Source organism: Salmo salar, chromosome ssa26 (genome assembly GCF_905237065.1).
Source record: "Salmo salar chromosome ssa26, Ssal_v3.1, whole genome shotgun sequence".
Classification (NCBI taxonomy): Eukaryota; Metazoa; Chordata; class Actinopteri; order Salmoniformes; family Salmonidae; genus Salmo; species Salmo salar.
In genome coordinates, this window is record NC_059467.1 from 6771522 (window position 1) to 6785900 (window position 14379).

At 41.4% G+C, this 14379-nt stretch overlaps 1 long non-coding RNA gene across 1 annotated transcript; it reads left to right on the forward strand.

The window, feature by feature from the left end:
- The first annotated feature begins 10761 nt into the window (after positions 1-10761).
- LOC123730781 (uncharacterized) lies at positions 10762-14379 on the forward strand. Its single transcript, XR_006762215.1, has 3 exons — positions 10762-11998; positions 12252-12588; positions 13054-14379. It is a non-coding gene; the product is annotated as an uncharacterized lncRNA (long non-coding RNA).

Sequence of the window (14379 nt, forward strand, 5' to 3'; positions counted from 1 at the left end):
TTTTGGTTACTTCGCTTCGTCTTTACATCTGCTATCTACATCCTGAAATGAACAGCTTCTGTATAACACATCCTCAACCTTATGAAGGTGCATAATGGGCTTTGCAGGCATGGTTCCCTTGCGCGCGCTGAATAAATGTAATTCAACCACTGAAAGCCTCCCACTTGTGGAGTTTTCATTCAATAGGGTTTTCAGTACATTTATCTTAAGCCATTCCTTTATATATAGTGTACCTTTTTTTTATTTTATTTCTTTCGAATTTTGGCAGCAGACTCAATGGAATATATCGAGAGAATGGGTTTAGAATATTAGGGGTCAATGAATGAAATCCATCTGAATTTATGCATATTTGTCTCTTCCAGCACCAATTGGTAGATTTCAAAATACTCTGATCTTGTATATTTATTTAGGGTTAGGAAAGTATTCATGAATCATAAAGGTTTTGAGAGCCTTTTATGCATGAAAGAGAAGTGGTTTGATTTTTTTCTGAAAATTACATTCAGTTCTTTGACCCATGGTGATGTTGGAAGATTGGTGTACATACAGTTGAAGTCAGAAGTTTAGACACTTAGGTTGGAGTCATTAAAACTCGTTTTTCAACCACTCCACAAATTTCTTGTTAACAAACTATAGTTTTGGCAAGTTGGTTAGGACATCTACTTTGTGCATGACACAAGTAATTTTCCCAACAATTGTTTAGACAGATTATTTCACTTGTAATTCACTGTATCACAATTCCAGTAGGTCAGAAGTTTACATACACTAAGTTGACTATGCCTTTAAACAGCTTGGAAAATTCCAGAAAATGATATCATGGCTTTAGAAGCTTCTAATAGGGTAATTGGCATCATTTGAGTCAATTGGAGGTGTACCTGTGGATGTATTTCAAGGACTACCTTCAAACTCAGTGCCTCTTTGCTTGACATCATGGGAAAATCTAAATAAATCAGCCAAGACCTCAGGAAAAAGTCTGTTTCATCCTTGGGAGCAGTTTCCAAACGCCTGAAGGTACCACGTTCATCAAGCAATAGTACGCAAGTATAAACACCATGGGACCATGCAGCCGTCATATCGCTCAGGAAGGAGACGCGTTGTGTCCCCTAGAGATTAATGTACTTTGGTGCGAAAAGTGCAAATCAATCCCAGAACAACAGCAAAGGACCTTGTGAAGATGCTGGAGGAAACAGGTACAAAAGTATCTATATCCACAGTAAAACGAGTCCTATATCAACATAACCTGAAAGGCCGCTCAGCAAGGAAGAAGCCACTGCTCCAAAACCGCCATAAAAAAAGCCAGACTAGGGTTTGCAACTGCACATGGGGACAAATATCGTACTTTTTGGAGAAATGTCCTCTGGTCTGATGAAACAAAAATAGAACTGTTTGGCCATAATGACCATCGTTATGTTTGGAGGAAAAAGGGGGAGGCTTGCAAGCCGAAGAACACCATCCCAACCGTGCAGCATGGGGGTGGCAACATCATGTTGTGGGGGTGCTATGCTGCAGGAGGCACTGGTGTACTTCACAAAATAGATGCCATCATGAGGAAAGGAAAATTATGTGTATATATTGAAGCAACATCTCAGTACATCAGTCAGGAAGTTAAAGCTTAGTCGCAAATGGGTCTTCCAAATGGACAATAACCCCAAGCATACTTCCAAAGTTGTAGCAAAATGCCTTAGGGACAACAAAGTCAAGGTATTAGAGTGGCTTCACAAAGCCCTGACCTCAATCCCATAGAAAATTTGTGGGCATAACTGAAAAAGCGTGTGCGAGCAAGGAGGCCTACAAACCTGAGTCAGTTACACCAGCTTTGTCAGGAGGAATGGGCCAAAATTCACCCAACTTATTGTGGGGAGCTTGTGGAAGGCTACCCAAAACGTTTAACCCAAGTTTACCTCTCTAGGGTAGGTGGCACCAAATCGTCCCACCTACGTAACAGCCAGTGTAATCCCGTGGCGCGTTATTCAAAAACCTCAAAAATGCAAAAACTTCAATTTTTCAAACATATGACTATTTTACACCATTTTAAAGACAAGACTCTCGTTAATCTAACCACACTGTCCGATTTCAAAAAGGCTTTACAACGAAAGCAAAACATTAGATTATGTCAGCAGAGTACCCAGCCAGAAATAATCAGACACCCATTTTTCAAGCTAGCATATGTCACAAAAACCCAGAAGACAGCTAAATGCAGCACTAACCTTTGATGATCTTCATCAGATGACAACCCTAGGACATTATGTTATACAATACATGCATGTTTTGTTCAATCAAGTTCATATTTATATCAAAAACCAGCTTTTTACATTAGCATGTGACTAGCATGTGACTAGCATTCCCACCGAACACTGCCGGTGAATTTACTAAATTACTCACGATAAACGTTCACAAAAAGCATAACAATTATTTTAAGAATTATAGATACAGAACTCCTCTATGCACTCTATGTCCGATTTTAAAATAGCTTTTCGGTGAAAGCACATTTTGCAATATTCTCAGTAGATAGCCCGGCATCACAGGGCTAGCTATTTAGACACCCAGCAAGTTTAGCACTCACCAAAGTCAGATTTACTATAAGAAAAATGTTATTACCTTTGCTGTCTTCGTCAGAATGCACTCCCAGGACTTCTACTTCAATAACAAATGTTGGTTTGGTTCAAAATAATCCATAGTTATATCCAAACAGCGGCGTTTTGTTCGTGCGTTCAAGACACTATCCGAAAGGGTAAATAAGGGTGACGAGCATGGCGCAATTCGTGACAAAAAAATTCTAAATATTCCATTACCGTACTTCGAAGCATGTCAACCGCTGTTTAAAATCAATTTGTATGCCATTTTTCTCATAAAAAAGCGATAATATTCCGACCGGGAATCTGCGTTTAGGTAAACAGACGAAAGAAAATAAAGCATTCGGTCGACTCGGGCACGCGCCTAAGCCCATAGTACTATGATCGGCCACTTGCCAAAAGCGATAATGTGTTTCAGCCAGAGGCTGCCTCGATATCGTTCACCTTTTTCCCGGGCTCTGAGAGCCTATGGGAGCCGTAGGAAGTGTCACGTTAGAGCAAAGATCCTCAGTCTTCAATAAAAAGAGCCCAGATGAAACACAACTTGTCAGACAGGCCACTTCCTGCATGGAATCTTCTCAGGTTTTGGCCTGCCATTTGAGTTCTGTTATACTCACAGACACCATTCAAACAGTTTTAGAAACTTTAGGGTGTTTTCTATCCAAAGCCAATAATTATATGCATATTCTAGTTACTGGGCAGGAGTAGTAACCAGATTAAATCGGGTACGTTTTTTATCCGGCCGTGTCAATACTGCCCCCTAGCCCTAACAGGTTAAACAATTTAAAGGCAATGCTACCAAATACTAATTGAGTGTATGTAAACTTTTGACCCACTGGGAATGTGATGAAAGAAATAAAAGCTGAAATAAATCATTCTCTCTACTATTATTCTGACATTTCACATTCTTAAAATATAGTGGTGATCCTAACTGACCTAAGACAGGGAATTTTTACTCTGATTAAATGTTAGGAATTGTGAAAAACTGAGTTTAAATGTATTTGGCTAAGGTGTATGTAAACTTCTGACTTCAACTGTATAATTATAATAGGGAGAATTGTGTACAATGGTAGGCTATACCCTCGTCTATGTGCGCTAACCATGGAACTCTGCGATGACACAGCCAAGTGTTGCGCCATGCTTCGCGTTTAAACTGTTACTGCTTGGACTGCTCTCCACTCCTAAACAATTTAATTAGCATATGTGTATTTTTATTTTTTGAATCAACTGTTACTAATGATCCTCAGCAACAAGCACCTGGCAGTGACGGCGTTTACAGAGGAAGCAAATTAAGGTAAACAAAACAATGTAATTAAATGGAATGATAACGATAATGTATACCAACTGAAGGGAACAACAGTAAATTGGCAGTTGAATATGTGTTATTGTTAACTCAAAATGACACAACGACTAGGTTCCAGTTTAACAATGTTTACTTCACTGTGAAACCACAGTACATAGTCGCCATCACACTCAAACCAGGTCCATCAACCAGTGAGACTACTGCCCAGGCGTACTAATAACCGAGTGATGGCACCATAATAACAGAAATATAGGGATACTTAAAGCATGAATTTTAACAATCTCCCACTTCTCTTTAAAGACAAATAAAACATCAACAAAATAATTAAATGTCCCAGGTATTATTTAAGTTCCCCATTACAAATGGGGTGTGTGACAAAGTTTTATTTGTATTACATAAGCTGACACTTTCCATTACTGAGTGCCTTTAGGAGCACAAGACCGGATGTTCCCTTTTTAGTCAGCAAGATGTTCCTTTGTGGCCGACCAGGAAAACAGCTTTGAGGTGTGGAATCACAGTTGAAGCAAAGTTCTGTAAACAACCCCAGATTAAGTCATCAACATGACAGACAAGTACTCCAGTCACATTGCTGTTTTGATCAAGCAAATAGAAGACGGCAGGATCCACTTGTGACATTTTCGCACCTGTACTCAGCATTGTTGCCTTGACTTTGTTGTACCAGTAGAGTGATGCATCTGCCAGGCCATACACACACTTTTTTAGTTTCCACAGTGTTCCTTCGCTCTTAGCTTCAGGCGGAGGTCGTATGTGAATGTCCCTTGACAGCTCTGTTCCCTGCAAAAATGCAGATTTTATGTCTATGGAATGAAGTTTCCATTTTTTCTGTCAGATCACTGTCAGCAGCAATCTGAGTGACTCTGAGATGCATGTCGGTGAGTCTTGGGAGTTGTTTAGCAGCCAGCTCCTCAAAACCTCTAGCCACTAGACGTGCTTTAGGCACTATTCCAGTTAAGGATTCTTTAAGGGTACACACCCACCTTGTTGAGACACATTTTTTGGCCAATGTCTTTGACTTCCTCAAACACTCAATCGTTCCTCCAATTACTGAGCTCATCTAGTTTAGCTGAGTCAAGTACATAATTTTGAATGTCATTCTGTTTTCTCGATTTTCCATTGGTTCAATTCTGCGATTATCTACAAGTGACAGGTCAGATGACCAGAAAGTGTAGCCGGTTCAGAGTACTGCAAGTTGTACCAGTTCTGGTGTTTTCCTTTGGCTTTTCCTGCTCCTCCAATGACTGTGTGTGGAATAGCACCTTCTCTGTCCATTGTATTTAACAGTTTGTCCAGTTGTCAGATTGGAACAACCATGTTGTCTTAACACATGTGGCTGATGGTGAACATTTTCCTAATTTGAACCCTCAACAGTATGACCTGTGTCATGGTTGAAGGTCTCTGCTCCATTTCCTGTGTCAGTTTCAGTGTCCATATCATTGGATGTGACATCTGGTATGTTTGTGTCTGTTAATGTGTCCTTTTTAGTAGGAGGCTGATTCTCAGCAACAGCCCCTCCATCTTGTTGATAATTTACATTCTGCAATCTTGAGTGATGCACCCTGACAATGGTGCCTCCGTGCCTCACAGAACTTGCCACACCATCTTGGCCAGTGACTACTCCTGGTCCTTTCCACTCTTGACAGTCAACTCGTTTGTAGTACACTTTGTTTCCAGTCTCATACTTCTCATCTGTGGGTTGAAGCTGTTTACATAGAGCCCTGAGAATTCTCTCTGAAGACTTCTCGCTGCATGTATTGCTGAAAGGTGCTGTCCCACCCATGCACTCACACTGGTCCCTTCTAGTGCTGATGGCTTGTCAATCAGTACAGAGGGAAGATTAGGGTTCTGCCCGAATACAAGTTGGCATGGGCTGTAGCCATGAACATTGTGCATTGAGTTTTTTGCCATCAAAGCCAAATCTAGGAGCTGTATTCCAGTAACATCCATTGTCTTGCTTCACTTTCAGCATGATCTCTGTGAGTGTTTGATTATGTCTCTCCAGAAGTCCATTGCTACGTGGACTGTATGCAGCAGTTGTCTTTACTTCCATGTTGAATTTCTCTGCCATTTCTCTTATTTAATTATTATTGAATTCTCCAACATTGTCACTGTACAATTTCTGGGGCGGGCCGTGCACACTTATCCAGGAATGAATGAAGTGCTTGATGATTTCACTGGGTTTCTTTGTATTCACAATGCTTCCAGCACTGAAGCGTGTGAAGTGGTCGATTATGTGAAGGTACCACACACTTGGTCCTAGCTCATGTAGATCTACAGCCACTGTTTCATTGTACTTGGAAGCCAGTGGCAAAACAACAGCTGGTCTGGGCTTAGGTTTGCTTTATTTCTGGCATGTCTCACAACTGCCGCCTCCCGAATGGCGCGGTGCATCACAGTGCCAGCTGTGCCACTAGAGAACCTGGTTCGAGTCCAGGCTCTGGCCGCGACCGGGACGGCGCAGCGTCGTCCTGGTTAGGGGAGGGTTTGGCCGGCAGGGATGTTCCTGTCCCATCGCGCACTAGTGACTCCTGTGGCGTGCCTGACATACCAGTCCAGTGGATTTGTGCCGGGCAATAGCGCCCTCGTCTGGTTGTCTTGAATGTGACTTGTTGGCGTTTTTTCTCTGTTGCTCAGTGTAATATGCCACGTCACTCACTTGCATTCCATCTGTTATTGGCGCAACAGTCTTTTCACCCAAAATCTTTTTTAGTGCCTACTTCATTGACGCAAAAGACAGCACAGTACAAACAGTCAAAGCCAACTGTTTCTCCCTACCATCCAGACAGGCAGTATCTAGCAACTTGAAAGCTAACACTGCATTCGGGAGAACCACATCCTACTTGTGCATCCTATAGTACCTCTGTTCAAAATCAATTATGAAGTTAGTCATTGCAACTGAAATGTCTCTAGTAACACTGTCAAAGTTTGAAAAAGTTTCTCTCTGACCACCTGTTACGCGAGTGCAGCAAGGAGCCAAGGTAAGTTGCTAGCTAGCATTAAACTTATCTTATAAAAACAATCAATCTTAACATAATCACTAGTTAACTTCACCTGGTTGATGATATTACTAGTTTATCTAGCTTGTCCTGCGTTGCATATAATCAATGCGGTGCCTGTTAATTTCTCATCGAATCACAGCCTACTTCGCCAAACGGGTGATGATTTAACAAGCGCATTCGCAAAAAAAGCACTGTCGTTGCACCAATGTGTATCTAACCATAAACATCAATGCCTTTCTTAAAATCAATACACAAGTATATATTATTTTAAACCTGCATATTTAGTTAATATTGCCTGCTAACATGAATTTCTTTTAACTAGGGAAATTGTGTCACTTCTCATGCGTTTTGTTCAAGCAGAGTCAGGGTATATGCAGCAGTTTGGGGCACCTGGCTCGTTGCAAACTGTGTGAAGACCATTTCTTCCTAACAAAGACCGTAATTAATTTGCCATGATTTTACATAATTATGACATAACATTGAAGGTTGTGCAATGTAACAGCAATATTTAGACTTAGGGATACCACCCATTAGATAAAATACGGAACGGTTCCGTATTTCACTGAAAGAATAAATGTTTTGTTTTCGAAATGGTAGTTTCCGGATTTGACCATATTAATGACCTAAGGCTCGTATTTCTGTGTGTTTATTATATTATAATTAAGTCTATGATTTGATATTTGATAGAGCAGTCTGACTGAGCGGTGGTAGGCAGCAGCAGGCTCATAAGCATTCATTCAAACAGCACTTTCCTGCGTTTGCCAGCAGCTCTTTGCTGTGCTTCAAGCATTACGCTGTTTATGACTTCAAGCCTATCAACTCCCGAGATTAGGCTGGCAATACTATAGTGCCCATAAGAACATGCAATAGTCAAAGGTATATGAAATACAAATGGTATAGAGAGAAATAATCCTACAATTCCTATAATAACTACAACCTAAAACTTCTTAACTGGGAATATTGAAGACTCATGTTAAAAGGAACCATCAGCTTTCATATGTTCTCATGTTCTGAGCAAGGAACTTAAACGTTAGCTTTTTTACATGGCACATATTGCACTTTTACTTTCTTCTCCAACACTGTGTTTTTGCATTATTTAAAGCAAATTAAACATGTTTCATTATTTATTTGAGACTAAATAGATTTTATGTATTATATTAAGTTTTAAAAAAGTGTTCATTCAGTATTGTTGTAATTGTCATTATTACAAATATAAATACAAATCGGCCGATTAATCGGTATCGGGTTTTGGCCCTCCTATAATCGGCATCGGTATCGGCGTTGAAAAATCATAATCGGTCTACCTCTAATATAGGGATACTTAAAACATGAACATAACAGTTATTAGGCCTACTGATGGTCTACTGATAGTGGTTAATATTTAACAGTAATTAATAAGTAATTGGGTACTTTTTCCACCACTGCCTATTTCTTTCATGTTAAATATTAACCACTATCAGTAGACCATCAAAAGTCATACTTGAGTAAAAGTAAAGATGCCTTAATAGAAAATGACTCAAGTAAAAGTGAAAGTCACCCAGTAAAATACTACTTGAGTAAAAGTCAAAAGTATTTGGTTTTAAATATACTTAAGTATCAAAGTAAATGTAATTGCTAAAATATTCTTAAGTATCAAAAGTAAAAGCATGAATAATAAAAAATCCTTACGTTAAGCAAACCAGATGGACCAATTTTCTTGTTTTTTAAATTTACAGATTGCCTGGGTCACACCCCAACATTCAGACATAATTTACAAACAAAGCATTTGTGTGTAGTGAGTCCGCCAGATCGTAGGCAGTAGGGATGACCAGCGATGTTCTCTTGATAGGTGTGTGAATTGGACCACTTTCTGTCCCGCTAAGCATTCAAAATGTAATGAGTACTTTTGGGTGTCAGGGAAAATGTATGGGGTTGTCACACCCTGATCTGTTTCACCTGTCTTTGTGCTTGTCTCCACCCCATCCAGGTGTCACCCATCTTCCCCATTATCCCCAGTGTATTTATACCTGTGTTCTCTGTTTGTCTGTTGCCAGTTCGTTTTGTTTCGTCAAGCCTACCCGCGTTTTTCTTGTGCTCATGTCTTTCTCTAGTTCCTGTTTTCTAGTTTTCCCAGTTTTGACCATTCTGCCTGCCCTGACCCTGACCCTGCCTGCCGTTCTGTACCTTGTCACACCACCCTGGATTACTGACCTCTGCCTGCCCTGAGCCTGCCTGCCATTCTGTACCTTTCAGACTCTGCTCTGGATTACTGACCTCTGCCTGCCCTTGACCTGTCGTTTGCCTGCCCCCGTTTTTGTAATAAACTTTTGTTATTTTGAAACTGTCTGGGTCTACTCCTGAGTCTTGACAGTACGAACTGGCCATGATGGACCCAGCAGACTCGGACCAGCGCCACAATGCCGTCTCCTCCCAAGGAGACACCATTGGAAGGCATGAGGATTTGCTTCATGGTCTTATGGAGGGGTTCCAGACCTTGGCCGAACACCATGACTGCGGGTTGAACACATTGCTGGAGAAATTCCGCGGGTTGTCTGTCAGGCAGTCTACCACGATGGTAACCTCTTGCCCCCTCAGTAACGCGGCTGTTAGCAGCACGGCCTCCCCGGCCACCCCGGTTGCCCGAGAACCCCGCTTATCTACCCCGGAACGCTTCGCTGGAGAGTCAGGAACCTGTCGGGCATTTCTCACGCAGTGTTTTCTCTTCATCGAACTGCAGCCCTCCTCCTTCCCCTCGGACCGCTTGAAGATAGCGTACCTCATCACGCTGATGTCCGGGAGGGCTCTCGCCTGGGCTACGGCCACGTGAGAACAACAGTCGGCAGTATACTTCAGTCTGGATGTAACGGCTGTCGTAGAGAGGGGACCAAAGCGCAGCGTGTTGATTGCTCATGATGAATAACTCAAAACACTAAAGGAAAAATAACAAAGAGAAAAAACGAAAGTGCACAGTTCTGTCAGGTACATAACCTAAACAGAAGACAACTACCCACAAACACAGGTGGGAAAAAAACCTACTTAAGTATGATCTCCAATTAGAGACAGCGAGGACCAGCTGCCTCTAATTGGAGATCATCCCAAAAAACAACAACATAGAAATAGAAAAACTAGAACCTAAACATAGATTACAAAACATAGAAAAACACAAAACACCCCCTGTCACGCCCTGACCAACTCTACCATAGAAAATAACATCTTACTATGGTCAGGACGTGACACTGGAGTTCTCCATTGTCCTGGAGAGAGGCTGCCCGGAAGTTACTCCAGCTCCAGCAAGACTCCCGCAGTGTGGCAGACTATGGGGTGGATTTCCGCACGTTGACAGCTGAGAGTGTCTGGAAAACGGAATCGCTGTTTGACACCTTCCTGCACGGATTATCGGAGGATGTGAAGGACGAGCTAGCAGCCCGGGAACTACTGATGGATCTCGACTCGCTCATTGCCTTGACCATCCGGATCGATGGGTGGCTATGGGAGAGGAGGTCCAATTCCACCTCGTCTCCGAGGCATCCCCGAAGTCCCCGACGTCTCCTTGGCCGAGAGGACCCGAGGCTACCCGAGTTTCCTTGAGAGTCTCCGAAGTCTGCCAATTCACCTCTTCCCGAGCCGATGCAACTAGGCAGAGGTAGGCTGTCCCCAGCCGAAAGTCTACATCGGCTTCACACAAAGAGGTGCCTGTATTGCAGAACTACTGGTCATTTTCTGTCCTCCTGTCCACTAAAAGACCAGGCTCACCTGTAGGGATGAGTACTCTGGTGGGCCATACGGAGAACCTTTCCTCTCCCCTTACTTGCACCCCTTTCCATGCCATCCTGCTGTTGAGGAACCAGTTGAAATCTCTCTGTTTACTCATCAACTCTGGGGCAGATGAGAGTTTTATGGACGCTACCCTGTCATCCGAGCTGGGCATCCCCACTCAGCCACTCTCCATTCCCATGGACGTTAGAGAGCTGGATGGGCGCTCTATAGGCCGGGTCACCCACAATACCCCTCCCATCAACCCACGAGTGTCAGGGAACCACTCAATCCAATTCATGCTAATTAAGTCTTCTCAGGTTCCCGTGGTATTGGGATTCTCTTGGCTCCAGCAACACAATCCCTCATAGACTGGACTGCTTGTGCCATCATGGGCTGGAGCCCGTTCTGCCACGCCCATTGCCTAAAGTCAACGCAGCCTTCCTGTGGGCTCGGAAGTTGCCCTGGACCTCTCCGCCCATTCCTGCTGAGTAACAGGACCTCCGAGAGGTGTTCAGTAAGGCCCGGGCCACTTCACTTCCACATTTCATAATGAAAAAAGTAATAATTTCATGAACAAAATGTATATCTACAGGTCCATGTTTGCCTACTACGTTTGTGCTGCTTTGTCTACCCATTCAAACGCTATATAGGGTTTGTGAGTACTGTTATCAGAGGTTGTTTTAATAGCAACAACAACAAATGAATGTTGTCTGAATGTCAGTCTTTAGGTCTTATGGTATTTCTGTTCTCTTTTTTTCAGTGTTGTGTTAATGTGGAAGTGTAAGGGGTGTTCAGGATTGATGTTAAGTATGTCCCAACTTTTGCATCATTACAAGTTAAAGCATTAAAGCACCCACATTACGGCCGTACTGTCCTATACCCATGTACATACATTGACTGTCCATATGAATTTAAGACCTGGAATGCCTTAATTGTGCACCAAAGTAAAGTCCACTCAATAGAGGGTACTAAAAATCTGACTGAGAAGTGTTCCTTCACTGTGTGTGGAGGATGGAAAACCAGTTAGAAATACAAACTGGGAAACTATCTCACTCGCCTGAGAAGACTGGGATGTCCAGAGGTGATGATAAACTCCTTGAAGCACAAACCTGCAGGGAAGTCAAGTGCAGCCTATGGTGTTAAAAAGCCAAAGAGAGCAGAAGTGAACTTTTTCCCCACATATCCCTCAGGAGAAACAGAAGAGAGCCTCGAGGACATGCGGAACGCTCTACTGTCCGATGTGAAGAAAAAGGGACAACAAAGAGACAGTGAAGTTCAAAATGGAGAAGATGTTTACATACGGGAGACATGAAGTTGTCCGTGACGCACCCATGGTAGAGGACTTCATGGCAAGATGGCATGCGCTCATTGAGGTAAGTTAGCCATGATTGTCTTATTGTTGATCTATTGGGAATGTTATCTGGGATTTGTTGGTGAAGGTAGAAGATTATTTTCCCTCAGCTTGCCACATAAGTGAGCCTTATTCAGAGTCATCACCATTTGTGCTGACTGCCTAGTTATTTCTCTCCCTATAGAGAACCCTCTAGTTTGCTGCTTGTGTGATCATCTCCAGGATATTTTCCTTTCTGCAGTTTTTAATCTAATTTGTTTAATTACTATTTTCAGGTCAATGCTGAGTTGAAGAGAATCACCACAACCCCAATCCAGTCCAAATTTCTTTCTCAACTTGATATACACTCAGATAACCACCTGAAGTTGTTCCAAAGAAGAGGAGGACAGCTGGGCAGAAGAGTCACATCAATCATTGCACCTATGGCTGATGTAAGAATTCCTTATGCTTCAAAAGACACATTCATATGTGGTTCTACACCAAAAGTTGACTTCAAATAAAAAAAAATCCTTCTTCTCTTTTCTTAGAATAGCAACATAGATGTCGGACGAGAGTGCATCATAAAGGGAGTGTGTGTGTATATGGGTGAAGGCCCAGAAAACCTTATATGTGGTATGTTAATAGATTGAAGTGATTCCTTCCTTCCTTCCTTTTTCTTACTCTCCTGTTCCGTGTCACCAACATATTCTATCACTAGCTATTCTATCCCTGTGTCATCTCCTCTGTCTTCCATCTTAATTCATTGGCTGCGGTTAGATGCACTTTCTATTTTTTTTTATTCAGAATTGTATAATTCAGATTATAGACTCCATGTCTTTTTTTGTTTGCATGAATGCTGAATACAGTGATCAAATTGGCTATGTCTCAAATGTAATCTGAATAGAATGGAAATCTTTGTTAGAACCACTTTTAATTTTAGCCTTGTAATAGGCGGTGTTCAAATATTACCAGCAGTTCTTGATTTAGTTGACTTTGTCTGTATCATGCTCTTGTGCTTCATGAGCTATACTTTTTGCAATCTAGAGTCCCTAACTGTAAACACATGATTGACAAGTTATGCCTTTGTGTCTTGTTCAGGGCATGGATGAAGAGTCCACCAAGGCAGCCATTGAGGACATTACTGTGGGGGATCTACACTATCAAAGACCATGTCGCGAGTGAGGAACCAAAGGACACTGGGTTTGTCCTTGAAGGCGTCAAGGTGCTGCAGGATCTGGGCAACGTAGCGTTTGCTGTTGCAATGCTGTTCAGCCTCATGTATGCCATGAACCTCAGTTACCCTACTGAGCTCCGCTACACCTTTGAAGTCTTTCGGAAGGTTTTTATGGAACTGAATGGGGACAATCTTTCTAACAAAGCTGTTACATTTAAAAACAGGCTGTTTCAGACTGTATGTTGTGTTTCACACGCTGTTTGACTTCTGTTGAACTTGTTAGATTGTTCACAAAAACTCCCAACAGAATGAGCATGTCCAAATATGGAGCTATCGTGATTTTGTTAGATATTTTGTATGGTGTTTTGAGTAGATCAGTTTCACTTTAGTGACTTTTAGTCAAAAGAATGAACATGCACACATACCTACCACATTCTTTGTCTGTTACTCTGTATGAAAAATAACTACCTCATTCTGTAACAAAATGTATTAGAGAGAGTGCCCAATCATTATTAGGACAACGCTTTAAAAAAAAAAAATACATATATATATATATATAACCTACAGCACTGGGATTTAGACCTGTGCAATTCATTGAACACAGAATGTCAGTGAATGGACATTTGTCGTTCCAAAAAGCTGAAACGTTACAAAGTAATACAGTAGAATTTTTGAAACACATGCCTTTTGCCTTCATTGTCACTGATGCAAATGGTCTCTTGCTCCTTGGTTCCACATCTTTAGCATGTACTTTTTATTTCCCTATTCATTTGTGCAAATACAAACACTAAGGTAGAAAATGGCAGCATTTCATCTTGTGCTTATATGAATAATTATGTAGAACCTTCTACATAATTATGAGTAATATCATCAATAAAATAATGTTAATTATTAAGTAGTGATCAGGTTTAGGGAACATGATCAAATCCATTTGAAGCTACACATTTTAATCGAAATAAAATTAGCTTAACCAAATCATGTTAAATTGATTCTATTCCATTACAATGCATTAACTTGAACAATTATATTTGCTTGACAAAAAGAAAATAAGTAAACTGAAAAAGAAAAAATGGTGTTTATCTAACATGTTTCATTTATGTGGAACCGATGTACACATTTTAATTAAGTCAATTCAAAGCAATATTTTTTTCAGTGTAGCCTTCAGCTACTATAGCACAGCGAAATACATCTTAAAACATGCTATTCTGTTATTTTGGCTTAGTGTCATGTTTTTTTTTTGTACGATCTTC